Below are 15,102 nucleotides of genomic sequence, written 5' to 3'. Positions count from 1 at the left end.
CTGCATCTTTGATAAGGCCTCATATATACATTCATTGTGGCTTTGGCCTGGGCAACAGAAAAAACATTGCCTGTCAGCAGGTTTAGCATAGTTATCTGAGCATCATGAAGGACTCAGATACTGACAGGAATCTTTGTTATCAGTAAGAGACATCAAGGGACATCACCTCAAGTTAGGTAACCAGGAACTGCTGTACAAAAATTGAGGTTCTCCTCCTTTGGGCTCGTGTGTGCAGGCTTTCCCATATAGATCTGCCTGCTTCATTTTACCACTTGGCTCCAGCCCTGCTGAGTTTCTTTCCTTCTAAGACTTACCATTTTTATTGTTTGCTTCTTTTATCTATATAAATAAGTCTAAATTTAAATATAAATGTAAATATAAAGCCTGCCTCTGGCAGCAATATTTCCCCCCTCCCTATGCACATTCACTTGCAATTCAATACTTCTCTTAATGCAGTTCCTGCTTTGGTGCTAATGGTCTGCATCAACATCACAGGGAGCACATACACATAGCTGTTACTGGAAACTGTCCTCCTCACATCCCTGTGAATTAGAGAGGTATTCTCCCCACTCTACTGATGAGGAACTGTGGGGAGATAAAGTGTCTTGGCCATGATCTCACAGGAAGCCTGTGGCCAGTGATGCTAACCACTTTGGCTGCTGCAACTAAACCTGACTATAACCCTGAATCACAGCCCTGACAAGACAGAAGCTGAAACGCAAGCCTCACAAATCCCAGGTCAGTGTCTTTGCACCTCCACATCCTCACTGGAAAGCAGTCTCTGAGATCGAAAGAACTGCAATAAAAGCAAAAATCATTTCAGATCCCTGCCTCAGGGCCTTTGGTCGCCAACTCTTGGGTCCTACATCTACCCAGACCAAGGATTCTTTAAATACCAAATTATATGGTAAAGCTTTACAGCTCTTTCTCCACTAGCACAACAGATCTTTCTATGGGGCATCATTAATAAAGTTCAATAAACTTCCTTCCAAAAAACTTTATTACCCATAGCATTAGACTTAACAAATATCAAAGAGGCACCTATAGATCCTCCTTCTTTCCAAAAATAGTTTCCCTGTATCATTATATACAACTCCTAGATCACTAAGGCTAAAAGAGACTTTGAAAATATACTTTATTCTCTTCACTAATTTGCAGTATTTCCATCTTGCTTCCCGTTTGGTTTTTTGTTGTTTTTTTTTTTGTTTGTTTGTTTGTTTTTTTTTTGTGTGTTTTTTTTTTTGTTTGTTTGTTTTGACAGCTGCTGATGCATTAGGTAAGGTGCTCCTGCTGTTCTGCTAGAATACATAGCTGATTTATTTCTTTAGAAGGCTGTTGTGGATTTTCCAGATAGGAAAGAAACGCAGAAAAAAATTTATAACAATAGCAAAGTGTAGTAAAATGTGGCCACATTACTAGTCTACAGGACCAGAACAGAGAAGAAGAGGGAGGTGAAGTTGCTTTCAAGATTTTCTACAGAACAGACTAGATGTCAGAGCCTATATAGAGTTGTGACACAGGTTAGCAGCAGCAGGAAGATACTTAGCCTACTTCTTGTTGACAGAAGACTATTCATTAACCACATACTGGTTAACCACAGGACTATATAACCATAAACCTATGTGTCATTCATTGCTGCTTACCAATAACTCTGGCTGTGTTTTTTCTCTGGTTATTCTGTTTCATTTACATTTAGCTTTATTAAGTGGTTTTATCACTTTTATTCATAGCTTCTACATTATTCATCATTTATGTGTCTGGTTGACAAAGGTAGATTTAGATTAGAGGTATTGTTAGTGAAATCGCTGTTTTATGGATATACCTGTTTTGGGATGACAGCAGGACTATAAATGTCTCCTCCTCACTTTTATATATTATGATGCAGCCATGGTACAGACTTTTTTTTCAACATACACTTGCATAACACTTACACACACACATACATATGCAACATGCAGCAGACTAAGCTGGTGGAAATAATACTGAATTAGTCAGTGGAGGCTGTATTCAGACTCCCTAGCACTAGATCCTATATTAGGTGCCATGATTTCTGATGCCTATGTAAGTAGACCTCCTAGGTATTGGGAGAAGACCTACCCTGAGCACTTGGTGTCTCTGCTCGACTCAGAAAGGTGTGGGTGCCACCAAAACTGAGTCAGAAAGCCTAAGTGATGGACTGACCTCCCTAGTGACTGAAACACTGGCCGTGTTGGGATGCCTCCAATAGTCATGGTGACAACTTGATGACATCCTAGCAGTCACAGCAAGCCTGCATGTAGCCCTCCATTGGCTAACATCAAAATCTGTGACCCTCTGGGTTAAACAGTCCCATAAATCTACAGGAGACCTTACACAGATTAGCTTGGGTCTATAATCCATGCCTCCATATACTGAAGCCAATCACTACTGCATCATCGTGGGAGCCTTTGCCACTGACGGAAGGGCTGATGGATGATGTCAGTGTCAAGCTGTGCCTTTCTGGGGTGCAAGAGTCACTTTAGATACTGTTGCTCTCTCTGTGACTATCCCTGTCAGTTCCTAATATTAGGCACATAACACCTCATGGACACACGGATTAAATTCTCCTTATGGGACAGTGCTCTGCCTTTGGAAACCCTTCCCACAGACATCAATGTGGGAAGGGCAGGGCACAAGACTCACTGCTTCCATCAAGTCTTCCCTGACAACTAGGGTAGGAAAAATTGCTTGGTAATGTTTATTTTTGCAAGAGCATTAAGGTCAGAACCCTTCTAGAAAAAATAATGGAAACAGTAGCATTTCTGGCCAAAATACAATACTGACTTTTGAAATAATACCTAGAGACTCTGCTGATGCATTTGCTAAAGATTGTATTATCAAAAGTGCCCTCAAGAGTCACTGCTGACTTGACAGACAAAGTCAGATGGATTAAACTAGTTGTCCCCAACTCACGACTTCACAGGATTGCTCGTGAGATGCCCTGATGCTATGAAAAGCTGCATGAACTTAAGAGGAAGCACAGGGCATGATATTGTCCACCAGCACCTGCTCAGCAATACTGTTCCTGGACCAGCAAATGGTGAAGATCAGCCTTCAAGACCCAAACATCTAACAGTGTTGTGCCTGTGCTCTACACTGCAATACAGGAACTTGAAGCCTGCATTCAGTCTGCATCCCATCTGACAGAGGCTGGAAGCAAAACAAGCAGTGAACTCACATCTAGCATGATGAGAGATTATTTAAGTGGTCCCCCAGAACAGCACTGAAGGGCTCTAGAGGGAGCAATAGGCTTGTAAGCTACGGCCCCTGGGAATGTTTGAGAGGAGCCAAGGGGGAAAAAAAATGAATCCCAAGTGACAACATGGTCACATGAAGTTCCTGTGTGCTGCTTTAGTCATCCCTGAGCAGTGTTGTAACCAGATGGGGCTGGGGCTGGGAAGGCACACTTAAAATATAAGTGGCTACACAGGCAGATACAAAGGGGAATAAGAACAGACACGCTTTAGGGAAGAGCGGCCACGTCTTGAACCTATCGCTTCATATTAATCCACCTCTTTCTCAGTCGAAAAAGAGCCATGGATTCCATTGATGAAGGTTTGTCCGCAAGGGGACAGAAAAAAATGGAGTTAAAGGCCCAGAAATTTACCTGTGGGTGGTGGGAGAAAAGGGATGCCAACAGATGATGTGGTTAAATTACTATCTTATGCTTTAGGGATTTATTCTGGTGATCACAGATGTGTCACTACAGTTCCCTTTTTTTTTTAAAATTGTTACAGTAAATTATTAGATAAAAAGAGGAAGAAAAAAGGGAAAGGAGCCAAGAATGCTTGTGCTGACAAGGACAAAAGGTATAGATGGAAAAATAAGAAATGTAATACACAAATGCAATACAAATTATATTACAGACATTTCTATTCTATTAGTGAGAGACTTCCAGGTTCTCGTAAGAAAGATTATAATACTACTTTTTTTTTTTTTATCCAGCTTCTACTTTTTAGTGCTTATGTACTTACTTTTATTAAACCATGCTCAATGATCAATTTTATACATCTTTACAATTTCTCACAACATCTTCCTGGGTATCTGCCAAAGCGAAGATGTCTACTGCATTTTAATAACATATCTGACTGTATCTCTGCGCAGGATGTAATACACACACGCTCGCATATTCATTCTCAGATGTCGACTATTATACACAGGGGCCAAATTTTGCCATTCTTATCACTTAAGCTGCTGAATACTCCAAATGTAATCAATAGGATGAGAAGGGCCAACATAATTTGACCCTTCATTGGTTAACTGCTGCTCAACATATGAGTGAAATATTTTTGTAGGTGTTCAAGTTGCATGTCCAGTTGCAAAAAACTGGACAAGTACAAATTCTGTGCTCAGATGATTACTTTTTTCTCCTGCCTCCGGTGACAGTTTCACACAATCAAAATATAAATTTGCCTGCTATGTTTGGTCTAGTGGCTATTTCATCAGAAAAAAGCTGCAGCTGAAGAAAGCGGCATCCAAAAAATAACATAATTTGTTTACCATCAGCACCACAGATACCACTGAATTTAAATAGGAGAAAAAACTGTTATTCACCTCATCTGCTACCGTGCTGTAAAAAGTTTACAAACGCTGACCTCCACAGACCGACGGTCCAAACAGATAAATGCGACGTGGGGAGATGCCAGCAAATCCAGGTGATTGCCCAAAGAAATGCAAGAACTGCCCATGCAAATCTGTTGCACGGGCAGTGCATGTGTTTGTCTATTTACATGGATGTTTTGCTGGTGTAAGTGTGTGTCAAGTTGGAGATTTGGGAAATACACCCACTTGCCTCCTGCCAAACCAGCCTGGGTCAGCATAAAGGTATACTTTTGAACATTTCTGTCGAGTGTCTCACTCCAGGAAGTTCTTATATCTGTGTTTACATAGCATCTCCTTACCTGGAATGAAATCTCCATTGCATTAAATCAATAGGCGTTTTGTTCTGGATTTATATGGGGCCAAGTTGTCATGCAAATGGCCAAATGTGGCCCTGCTGCAAACTTGGACCCAGCTATGAACTATTGAATTTGCTTTGCAGTAAGTTGTGGAAAAGCAACTCACTGCTGCGGGAGTGTGGCTGGCGCTGGCTTCTCCTGTTCCCTTTCCTTCCTAGCTCCCTGCAACACTACTGAGCACTTAACCAAGACATGTACCTCCCTCTTTTCCTCCTTGCCCATCCTCCAAGCTTTTTTCCAGCTAGCAGGTCAAACGCTGTGGTGGAGAGCAGCAGAGCTGCCTGCCTCTCCTGCCATGGCTCTGGAGATTCCCGCAGCTAGAAGGCTAGAAGATGGTGGGGAATCCTTTCAAGGTGTTATTTTGGTGAAGTGTATGTACATTTAACCTAAGGCAACATAGGCACTGTATTAAGCAACCAAAATTACGTAACTGAAATCAAGTAACATTAATAGAGAGACTGTCAACCTAAGCAGGAACTTACCTTAAGCCCATTATCTGGGTGATAAGGATAGTCCCTGACAATCTTCTTATTTCAAAAGTCAAAAACATAACCCTAAGTCTGCAAGCTGCAGACACAAAATATTTAAGCAAACAGATGCAGAAGCTGGTTCTATACTTTGTGAAACTTACAGCTGTTAAAATAAAGCTAACTTGGGCCCTCAGCAGCTATTCCAGCAGACACGTATTGGTGATGCACGGCAATGTTTTGTGCATGCCCCTTGTCATCAGGTGTACCGGGCATGCTACAAGACCTGTTGCCCTGCACTACTTCCCTTTGCAATGGAGAATGTCCAAGCAGGTAGCAGGTCCTAAAGCCGCTTTTCTCCTCCTTTGCTGTCCTACAGGGGTACCAACATTCAAATCCCTCTCAGAAGAAAATAACATCTTCCTTCTGGAATAAACAAAAAATGCCAGCACCCAGCATCCCAGAAATGTGTCATGCTCAATTCAAAAATCACATATTTGCTTGAATGCTGCATTTTATCCATTACTGTAGCAACCAACACCTTTAGTATTTGATCTGAAGCCCTCAGAAGAGTGATTCTGCCTTGCACAAACAGGGATCGCTCACATTCTCAAGCATTGCAAGGGTGGGACTCAGCTCACTAAAACAGCCATAATTTTTATATCTTTTTTTGGCCAGATGTTTACATTTTAATTTGACAAGTTTGTGTGCAGCCAGTTTCACTTCTGTGCTGATGAGCAGTTTCACTTCCCAGTCCCATGTACTGTCATGATGATACCGTCTACTGCCTCTTCCAGCCTTGCAGAGGCCTCTGTGCTAATCCTTTCCCTGACAGCCTGACAATGTGTGTAAAAGTGCAGCCACTGCTGCTGCTGCTCCGCTGTTTGCCTGTGAGGCACCTGATGACCCTTCTCTGCCTAAGAAACTTGGATTTGAAATGCACTCATTTGAAATGTTCACGCCTAAAGTGTTAGACGCAAGGCATCGGCCTCAGTTGGATTCCTTTGGGTTCCTTCCCTCAGGTTGCTACTTCTACTACCTTCATGTTAATTTTCCTGTGAATATGCTTCAGCAGAGATGGCACAAAAGCACAATTTATTCTGTTTAGAGAAAAAAAAAAAACTGGGGCAGTCGAGTAACAGGAGATACCAGGTGTGGGTACTAAATGGTCATGGCCATTTATTGGGAAGGGAGCTGCAGCAGAAGACATGTAGGAGAATACCTCTGAGCTTATGGGAAAGGACATAAATTAACTAACTGAGGAGAAGAGGCCTAGGGTGAAGAGATTTGGGACTGAGATGGCAAGAAGGAGGTCTCTGAAGACAGGGTGTCCTACAATAGTCAGCTTAGGGTGACACCCAGTAGCTAACGTAGACAATTAGTCACTTTTGTATGCCAGCATCAACAATCTACCAACACACAAAACCACCATTTCAAGCCATGGTAGGAATTTGGCTGACAGGAACATTATTTGTACTTTAGTATCCTTAGGTCTAAGTCCTATGTAAATATCAGCGTTTAGGCTTTGTGATGGAGGTGGTGTATGTATATGTATATGCGTGTGTGTGAGCGTGTGCACCAGCGTCACAACAATGTTTGACATCATATAAAAAAAGTGGTATTCCATTCTGTTCTGAAAGACAACCCAAGTGACCTGTTTTAACTGATTTTTTGGGGTGGGATGCCTTCTTAGACTGAAAGCCTGCTGATCAGGTTTGCAAAATGGATTAAAGCATTAAAAGTCTGGGATGGGGGGGAAGACCTTTTAATGAGAAAGCCAAGCAGCCTCTAACTATAAACGGAGCTGCTGCAGTAACCACTATAAAATTCTTATGAACTTGGGTGGAGACAATAATTACAGCACAGGAAGAATGAGATGTTATAGGGTGCCCAGCTTCTGCAGCAGAGTGGCAGCACAAGGAGATTACAGTTTGAGTCTTAAAATGTTGTTATTGTTAAAATATTTTTAAGATTTGAAATGTATATGTGCAATCTATACAAATGTACATGTCACTAATGTTTGAGCACAGATTTTTGGAGGGTGGAATTATTTTTTCCCCAAAGATGACTCTAATGGAAATATCTGATGCTCCTACTTGGTTTGGGCTACTCCAAAACCTGAACCTCTTCTTTCAAGCTGCAACCTACTACATGTCAGGGAATTCTGATTTTTTTTCTCAGTGCAATATCATTTTAGTTTTAAATGAAGTGCTTCTCTATACTGGATCTTGGGCTGCTTGTGAATAAGTGTTCAGAAATGACTTAGCCTCCACAAAGTGCATCCAGCTCTAGAATGGAGCAAAGAAACAATCATTCAGCAGACTGCTGTGTCACTGCTGAAGGGTTCAGAGAAAAACAGTAACAGGAACACCAGATGGAAGGATGGTTTAAAACTAAATGAGTTAAATGCAAAGCTACCACCTTCTCACAGAAAATGCCTTGGGATCTTTAAGCCTAATAATAGTTCTTAACCCAGCTATAATTTCAAACCATTAATAAGCTTTTTGAGGTAGAAATTATCACCTGCACTTTATAGGTGATGAGAGACACATGAAAAGGTTAAGGCCCAGATTCACAAGAGGATTTAGCTGCCTGAAGTGGGATTCAGGTTTGATTTAAATGCTTAAGTCCAAAATTACACCCCTCACCCCTCCCACACCCCCCATCCAGGTGATGCCTAGCAGCAGATGCAGTGGATATCTGAAGGGGCTTCTCCTGCTGAACAGCCCAGTGCCCTTGAGGTTGCAAGCTCAGCCTCTGGGAAGGAGCAGGTCAGCATGGTCAGTCCGGCCCCAACCTGCAGCCTGAGCCCTCTTCTGCCCCTCTCCTGGGGGTGTTTGGTCTGGAGGCTGCTTCTTGGGGCTAACCTGCTGACTCAGCTTCTCATGGTAGCCCCTTCTCTGGCTTTAAGCGTTAGGGCATTTCCCCAGGGAAGCTCCCTGCTTTGTAGGACGTGCCTCAGACATACACTCTGCACCTCCCTGACGTGCACGCTGGCCAGAAGCTGCGGGGGGATGGCAGAGTCCTCAACCCTGACGGTTCCCTGGCAGGAAGTTCTTTGGGAGGAGAGGTCCTTCGGGCAGAGGGGCGGTACACACCTGGCTTTCAGGGCTGGTGGCAGCAGTGTTTGGGGTGAGGAGAGCACCTCATTCCAGTCTCTTCTCCAAGGGCTGCTTTGTGTTTGAACCCATGATTTCTTCACCCCTCGAAGGCCTGTTCTCATCCTTTGCTTAATCATGAGACTGGGAAAACCTCAGTATAATGGGTGTGTGGTTTTTGGCAGATTGTGTTCTGAAGCATCTTCATGGTGCATTTTCCTGTGAACCTAGACAAAGCTCTGTGAGACCTGGATTTTCTTCTCAGTCCCTCTACCTTTTTCCAGCGCTGGCTTTCATTTGGCACCAGCGCCAGCCTGGCTACCTGTCCAGACAGATTCTGGAATACCTCAGTGATCTGGCACAGAGCTGGAGCTGGGAACAACCATGCTTCTTGCCCTATGGAGCAATGAAGAGGAGGACCTCTCGGTATCGATATAGGAGGAGGCACCAGGTACAGGGAACAAGGAATATGTGGGTTCACTGGAAGAGCAATGTACTGCTCTGAATATGAAAGGCAAGGAGCACTTTTATGATCTTCAGGGCCATTTTAGTAAGCAATGGACTTCCGCCTGCAGCAGCCTGAAGCAGGTGAACACCAGAAGACAACCTGACAAGTCGGTAGCTAGCTGAGCATGGGAGTGTGCATGGAGAATGTTTATTCTGAATTTATTTTCTTAGAGGAAGGACTCCTCCATGCTGTCATTACACTAATGCAATGCACATTGATTTCAGAGCTAGGAAGAGGTCTGGGGTCACTCGATGGATATCCGTGCAGTCAGTGATGGGGGAGATAACACTGCCATTATGAACTTGGAAGCTGCCAAGTTCCGCCAGAGACAACCTTCAAACATAGAGCAACCTCTGTGGCCTCAGATATGGATGTGGCTTTGTTAGAGTTGTGGTGCATAAAGTCTAGCCTGTGGAAACTTTCTGGCCTTGCCAAAGTGTTTCCTTCAGTTCCTCCCTAAACTTCAGGGAACTGATGTGCGTACACACTGCTCCAAGCACCGCCCTGCTGAAGAGCTCTTTTGGCATCAAGCCTTCAAAGCAGCTGCTTCCTTCCTCCTCGCCTCTTGCCTTGGTCTCCAGAACCTCCTCCCTCTCCCCCATGCACTGCCCGCCCCCTCCCCGCACTACACAGCAGGTAGCTCCCTGTCCTCAGAGGGAATGGTAGGAAAGGGCAGAAGGACTTGAGGATAGTTCCTAGCAGCACACCTTCAGGCCAAAACCTGCTCCTGTGATAAGGGCTCACACAGGAATCCCCAGCCTGTGCTGAGAGGGAGCAGCTCTCAAAAGGGATGGGCAGGAAGAGCATCAATAGAGGAAGGAGAACAAGAGACAGAGACTGATGCAGGGCAGGGATGAAGGGAATAAGGTCGGTTTGGAGACATTGAGAAAACTGCGTTGAAATAATATGATGGGAAAAGCGGGAGAGAAGTAGGATGGGAGCAAAAGAGGTGGAGAGTCACACAGCATTAAGGTAACAGAAGAAAAGAAGTCTGTTTTTTATTGTTGCTAAAGGGTTTTTAGAAGGCAACAGAGACTGATTCAGACTGATGAGGGTTTATGCACATGACTGCTGGAAAAGACTCTCCTGACAGCAATTGTAAGCCACTGATTTGCAGTATCCTCACTTCTGCTAATCCTGAGTGAGCTGACAAGAACTGCATGCTGTAGGATAGTCATCCGAAGTTCACTAGCCTGCCCGGAAGCCAGCGTCCTAATTCATCTCTTAGAGTGATTTTTTTTTTGATGACAAAACAGCAGCTGTTATTTGGGTTGTAATACAGATACCTACATATACAGGTACATAGGTACACACGAAAATAAGTATTTTTTTTTACCAGAACTCAAGCAGCCTCTGAAGGAGGCAAAACAACATTAAAGGGGGGGGGGGGGGGCAGAAAACAAAACAAGGCACACAGATCACTTGAAACTATGTAACCCCTTCATCTAGAGAGGTACTTTGTTTTCCCTAAGCAGTATCCTAATAATCCCAACTCATTTTATCATGGCAAAAAAAAAAAAAAAGAAAACGCTCAAAGGATAGCGTCTGCCTCATCCTCATCTTTACCCTGAGTTTCAAACATGTACGAGCAGAGCTCTGCAGAACCAAAAAATAGATTTATTGTTATTGGACTGAGGGCAGTGGTTCAGCACTTGGCATGGCCACTGTTTACAGCAGTAATGCTCCCGGAGACAGGAAGTTCTCCAAATCACTCTGCCATTATTTTTCTCCTGTTGACGCTTTCTGATCGAGAGTTTTTTCGCCCAGAAGAAATTTTAAGTAACGCAGCAGAGAGTGTTTGGGAGCTGGCAAAGCCAGCTGCAGTCATGCTCAGCCTCACGGACCACATGATGTTTTTTGAGTCAAACCCCCGCGCAGAGCTGCATCATACGTATGCTTTCTTACACAATCACCAATTCATGCAAACCGGGCTGCACGTAGCGAGTGTGTGCCGAAGATGGCTCGGGCAGCTCTGGCGTAATGAGAAAGTCTTCTTCCCTTCCCTCCTCCTGCCACTATGTCCCTGCCAAAGGCCAGAGCCAAGGCAGCCGTTGTCTTTAAAGGGCTGGGTTTGCTGATCAATCTAACGCTGACCTGGGCTTTTCGGCCTGAAATAGGCACTGACTCCTCTGTACCAGCATGGGGAATCTGAACACTGAATTCTTCCATGGCTACTTGGTTTATGCAGAAATCTTGACAAAATTAGTGAAAGAACTAAGCAATCCCAAGTCACTTGAAAACAAAATTACTGCTTCTGTCCTCTGCCTTTTAGAGAAAGAGTCACCGTTTAGACCAGATTGGACAGAGAAGAGTCTTGCGATAAACATTGACCCTCTAACACACACCCGGGGCGAGGACCAGCAGCGCGGCCCCTTCCTTTGGCAGCTGCCTGCGGGTGGCAGGACTGGCAGCGGCAGCCCCGGGTGAGCAGCGTTGCAGATGCCCAACTTTCCCACCGCAAGGGCCATGCCAGCCTTGCCCAGCCCGGCACAACGGCGTGGCTGCAGGGTGGCTCAAAGAGCTGCCCATCTCCACACGGCGAAACCACCCTCCCGCCAGCCGTAGCATCCTGCTAGCACCGTATACTTACCAATCCTAAGTATAAATAAGCAGTTGTTTTTAAACTCTATCAATTGACACTTTTCTCAGTTTTCATGGCAGTTGCATTTCTTCTATTTTAATCCTGCCTGGCAAGTGCCGTTCATTGTTACTCCAGTATCTGATACTGCATCCCCTGAAGCATTCATTCCAATGGCTCGGACAAGGACCCGGCCGGCTGCTTAATACTGATTTTACGATCCTGTTGAATAGCATTCTCCTCTGTTTTGCACATACTTTTATAACGTTGAATGTGTTTAAGTGAAAAATAAAACAAATTTTAACGAAGCGCTTAAATAGTGCAACCACAAGGTGAAGCTGCACAGAAGGAGCAAAATTCTAAATTCAGAGGACCAATAAAAATAACTGGACTCAGAATCCAGGCAAGTAATTTTTGGGTTTTAAGTATTTTTGAGATTCCAGCTTAAACTGATTTTTCTTCCCCAGAATTATAGACCGAAGGAAGAGTCCTGGCGGCACAAACTTCTGATTATGCTTGGTAATATCTCTCTCTTGTTCTCCTACCAGCTACTCCTGTGAAAAAGGAGTACTTCTTTGGCTCTGTGGAAACTGAAAACTATCGCAAAACTTATTCATTACTCTATTCCCAATAGCTGGTAGGAAATATATACGTAGGCTTAATTTTCAGTCCTTTCCAAGACACAGTTTTTAAAAAGGCCTTGCTGGAAACCTGTGATGAAGCTTCAGCTCCAGATCATGGCTTTAGATTGAGATCTTCTGTAGCAAGCCAAGACACTTCTCCATTAGCTACTATTATGATAACCTATTAATAATTATTTTCATCTGCAAAACATGTTTATTTGTTAGGGTTTTTTTAATGTTACATTCTACAAAGAAGATAGTTACTGGGATTAATGATTCCATGAGGAAAATATGTAATGCTTACCGAGCCATGAAGCTTTCCCTCTCCAAAATAACTATTTATTTTTAATTTTATCCAATGAATTTCTATGGTGTCAGGCTTTTTGCATCAGATTTATTTCATCATAAACTGGTTCATTATACATTAAGAAAACAGGGTACTTTGCAGTAGTAGCATTTTGAAGTTTGAAGTGTTTGTGAATGGAGGGGAAAAAAAAAGTTTTTATTTTTTTTAGCCAGTTAATCAGGCAAAGGGGGACTGAGATTGGCTGAAGTTTTAAACTACATTTTTCTTTCAGAAATTACTTACTTGGGCTTACAAGCCAGACAGGCAGGTTTTCCCAGTAGCATTCTCAAACTAGGGTGAGGAATAGTAACTCTGGAGCCCAGCCAATTCCAATGTAAATCTGTTTTGTTCAGGAAAGCGAGCCAAATTGCTTTTATACAACATCTCGATGTTTCAGGCAACCTGCGATATTCTCAGCTCCCATTCTGGGTGTCAAGGAAATCAAGCGGGTGTTTTCTGGTTTTGGGGTGGTTTTTTTTAAATTCTGAATGACAGAGACAGGCAGAGCAATAGGGGCAACCGCTTGCTATTAGGTACGAAGCAAACACTGAAATGCAGTTCGGTTCTTTAAGTTTTGGCCAATATTTGGCTGGTGCATGTGCTCGGAAAGACAATCAGGATCAGACTGCCGGGTGGGGGGAATCGCTGTAACTCTCTCACACTCAGTGCTGAGCCGCTTATTCACTGAGATGAAAGTGTGGACAACAGTCTTACGTGTGAATCAGCTGTCAGGCTGTCTTGCTAGATTTCACTTAAAGCCCACGGAAGAAAATTTAAACTCTTTATTAAGAATGTAAAGAATTACAATCCTCTACTCTCTTAGAAGAGAGAAAGGCTTGCCATCGGTTCGGCAAGGCTTTCAGTGGTGATGGTTACACCTGGGCAATAACCGATGCACAGGGAACTGTCACTGGTTGAAGCTATTCCTTATTCTCCAGCAGTGAGTTTAAATCCCCCAGGTACACAAACAGCGTCCACTCTGACCGTAACTGATGTGAACTTTCAATCACTGTTCACATAATAATCCTGGCATCGCATTATCACTGGTGGCAACTGAACTTATTCAAACTCAAATATTACACAGCAAACAAAGTTTTGGTTAATTTTCCTCCAGCGAAGTATCAAAGGAAGCAATGCCCTTTGAAGCAGCTACCTTATGCTTTAAGCTTTATACAAATTCAACAGAACAGCACCTCAGAAATCCCGTACCAAATGCAAACAGTCCCCACCTTTGGAAAACAATCCTCTCTTCGAGGAGTAAACAAAAGCATACATTAGTCACTCGGCCCAAAGATGGGCAGCCAATGGAGATGATGAGATTTAACCTCGAAGACTGACTAATAGCATGCAGCGTTCCCCAAATCACCCCATCGCTTAAAGGATCCCAAGCACCTGTATATCATACGACATACAAGGTTTATGTCCATGTGCCAGTGACTGGCTACTAGCAACTGGTTACGGTAAGGGGCTCGGCGATGCTCCCCGCCAAGCTTTTCTGTGTGAATAGGGACTGTTCTCTCTCAGCCGCTGGATTTTGACCTTGAAACTCACACAGTTCACTGTTATGATTTCTAGCTTCACTACCATGGCCAGGAACTGAACTACAGGTTTGTTTTTATTAGCTTCTCTGCCACTTTGCCAGCTATTCATTTGAATCTTCTAAACAGTCATCTCTGAATCATAATGCAAATTCCATTTACTGAAAAGGTGGAACCTTTAATATAACAAATGAACATGTTTAATGACTGATACTTTTAGACATTACAGCATCTCTCATGTTTTCAGTAAATGGATATAATTTTCTCTGCATTACCCTATTATTATTCTTTGCTAGCATTACGAAGCTACATTCTCAGCTGCGGGTGTTTTCCACCAAGTGCATTTTGAAGACAGCTCAAACAACATGATTTAAAAGACATCTCCCTCTGTATCCTCAGCTAAAAATGCTGCAGGATACAGAGGAATCGGATTGGTATTTTATTCTTCTAATGTATTTACTGCTCACATCTATGTTTCAACAGGGCTGCGTTCTTCCACAATTGCTGACTGTATATATACTGGAGGAATATCTACAGATGCATTTCACTTCAAAGGCAAATAAAGGCTGTTGTGTATAATGAGGATAACTTCTTCAGTCTGCAGCCTGACCCGTCTCCCATTTGGAATAAAACATTTTGAGAGCAAGTGAGCAGAAGTGGGTCACCTTTGTAACTTTCCTGAAGTATGCTCATAACTCCGTTTGCGTTCGTAAGAACCACGGGTGCAACCACACATCAGGAGATGGCTCAGGTGGTCGCATGGGGAGAGAGGGAGGGAGGGGAAAATGGTGAGGAGGGGTCAGCGAGCCCCAGGTATTTAATCTGGTTCAGAGAGACACCAGCGCACAAATTACTCAAAAATGTTGTATACAGAAACCGACTTAAGTGCAGTAGACACTGTAATTTTGACTTGTGAGCGTTACACCACTGAATTGTCCCTAAGTAACACTGCTGTGTTTGGGACACCA

The 15,102-nt window shown here is 43.4% G+C and overlaps 1 protein-coding gene across 2 annotated transcripts in view; it reads right to left on the bottom strand.

The window, feature by feature from the left end:
• The window catches only part of RUNX1 (RUNX family transcription factor 1), a 173,716-nt gene that overhangs the window by 51,441 nt on the left and 107,173 nt on the right, over positions 1-15,102 (bottom strand). The gene's annotated exons all lie outside the window — the stretch shown is intronic.

The sequence above is a fragment of the Phalacrocorax aristotelis genome, chromosome 1 (genome assembly GCF_949628215.1).
Source record: "Phalacrocorax aristotelis chromosome 1, bGulAri2.1, whole genome shotgun sequence".
Classification (NCBI taxonomy): Eukaryota; Metazoa; Chordata; class Aves; order Suliformes; family Phalacrocoracidae; genus Phalacrocorax; species Phalacrocorax aristotelis.
This window is presented reverse-complemented; position numbering and strand designations above follow the sequence as displayed.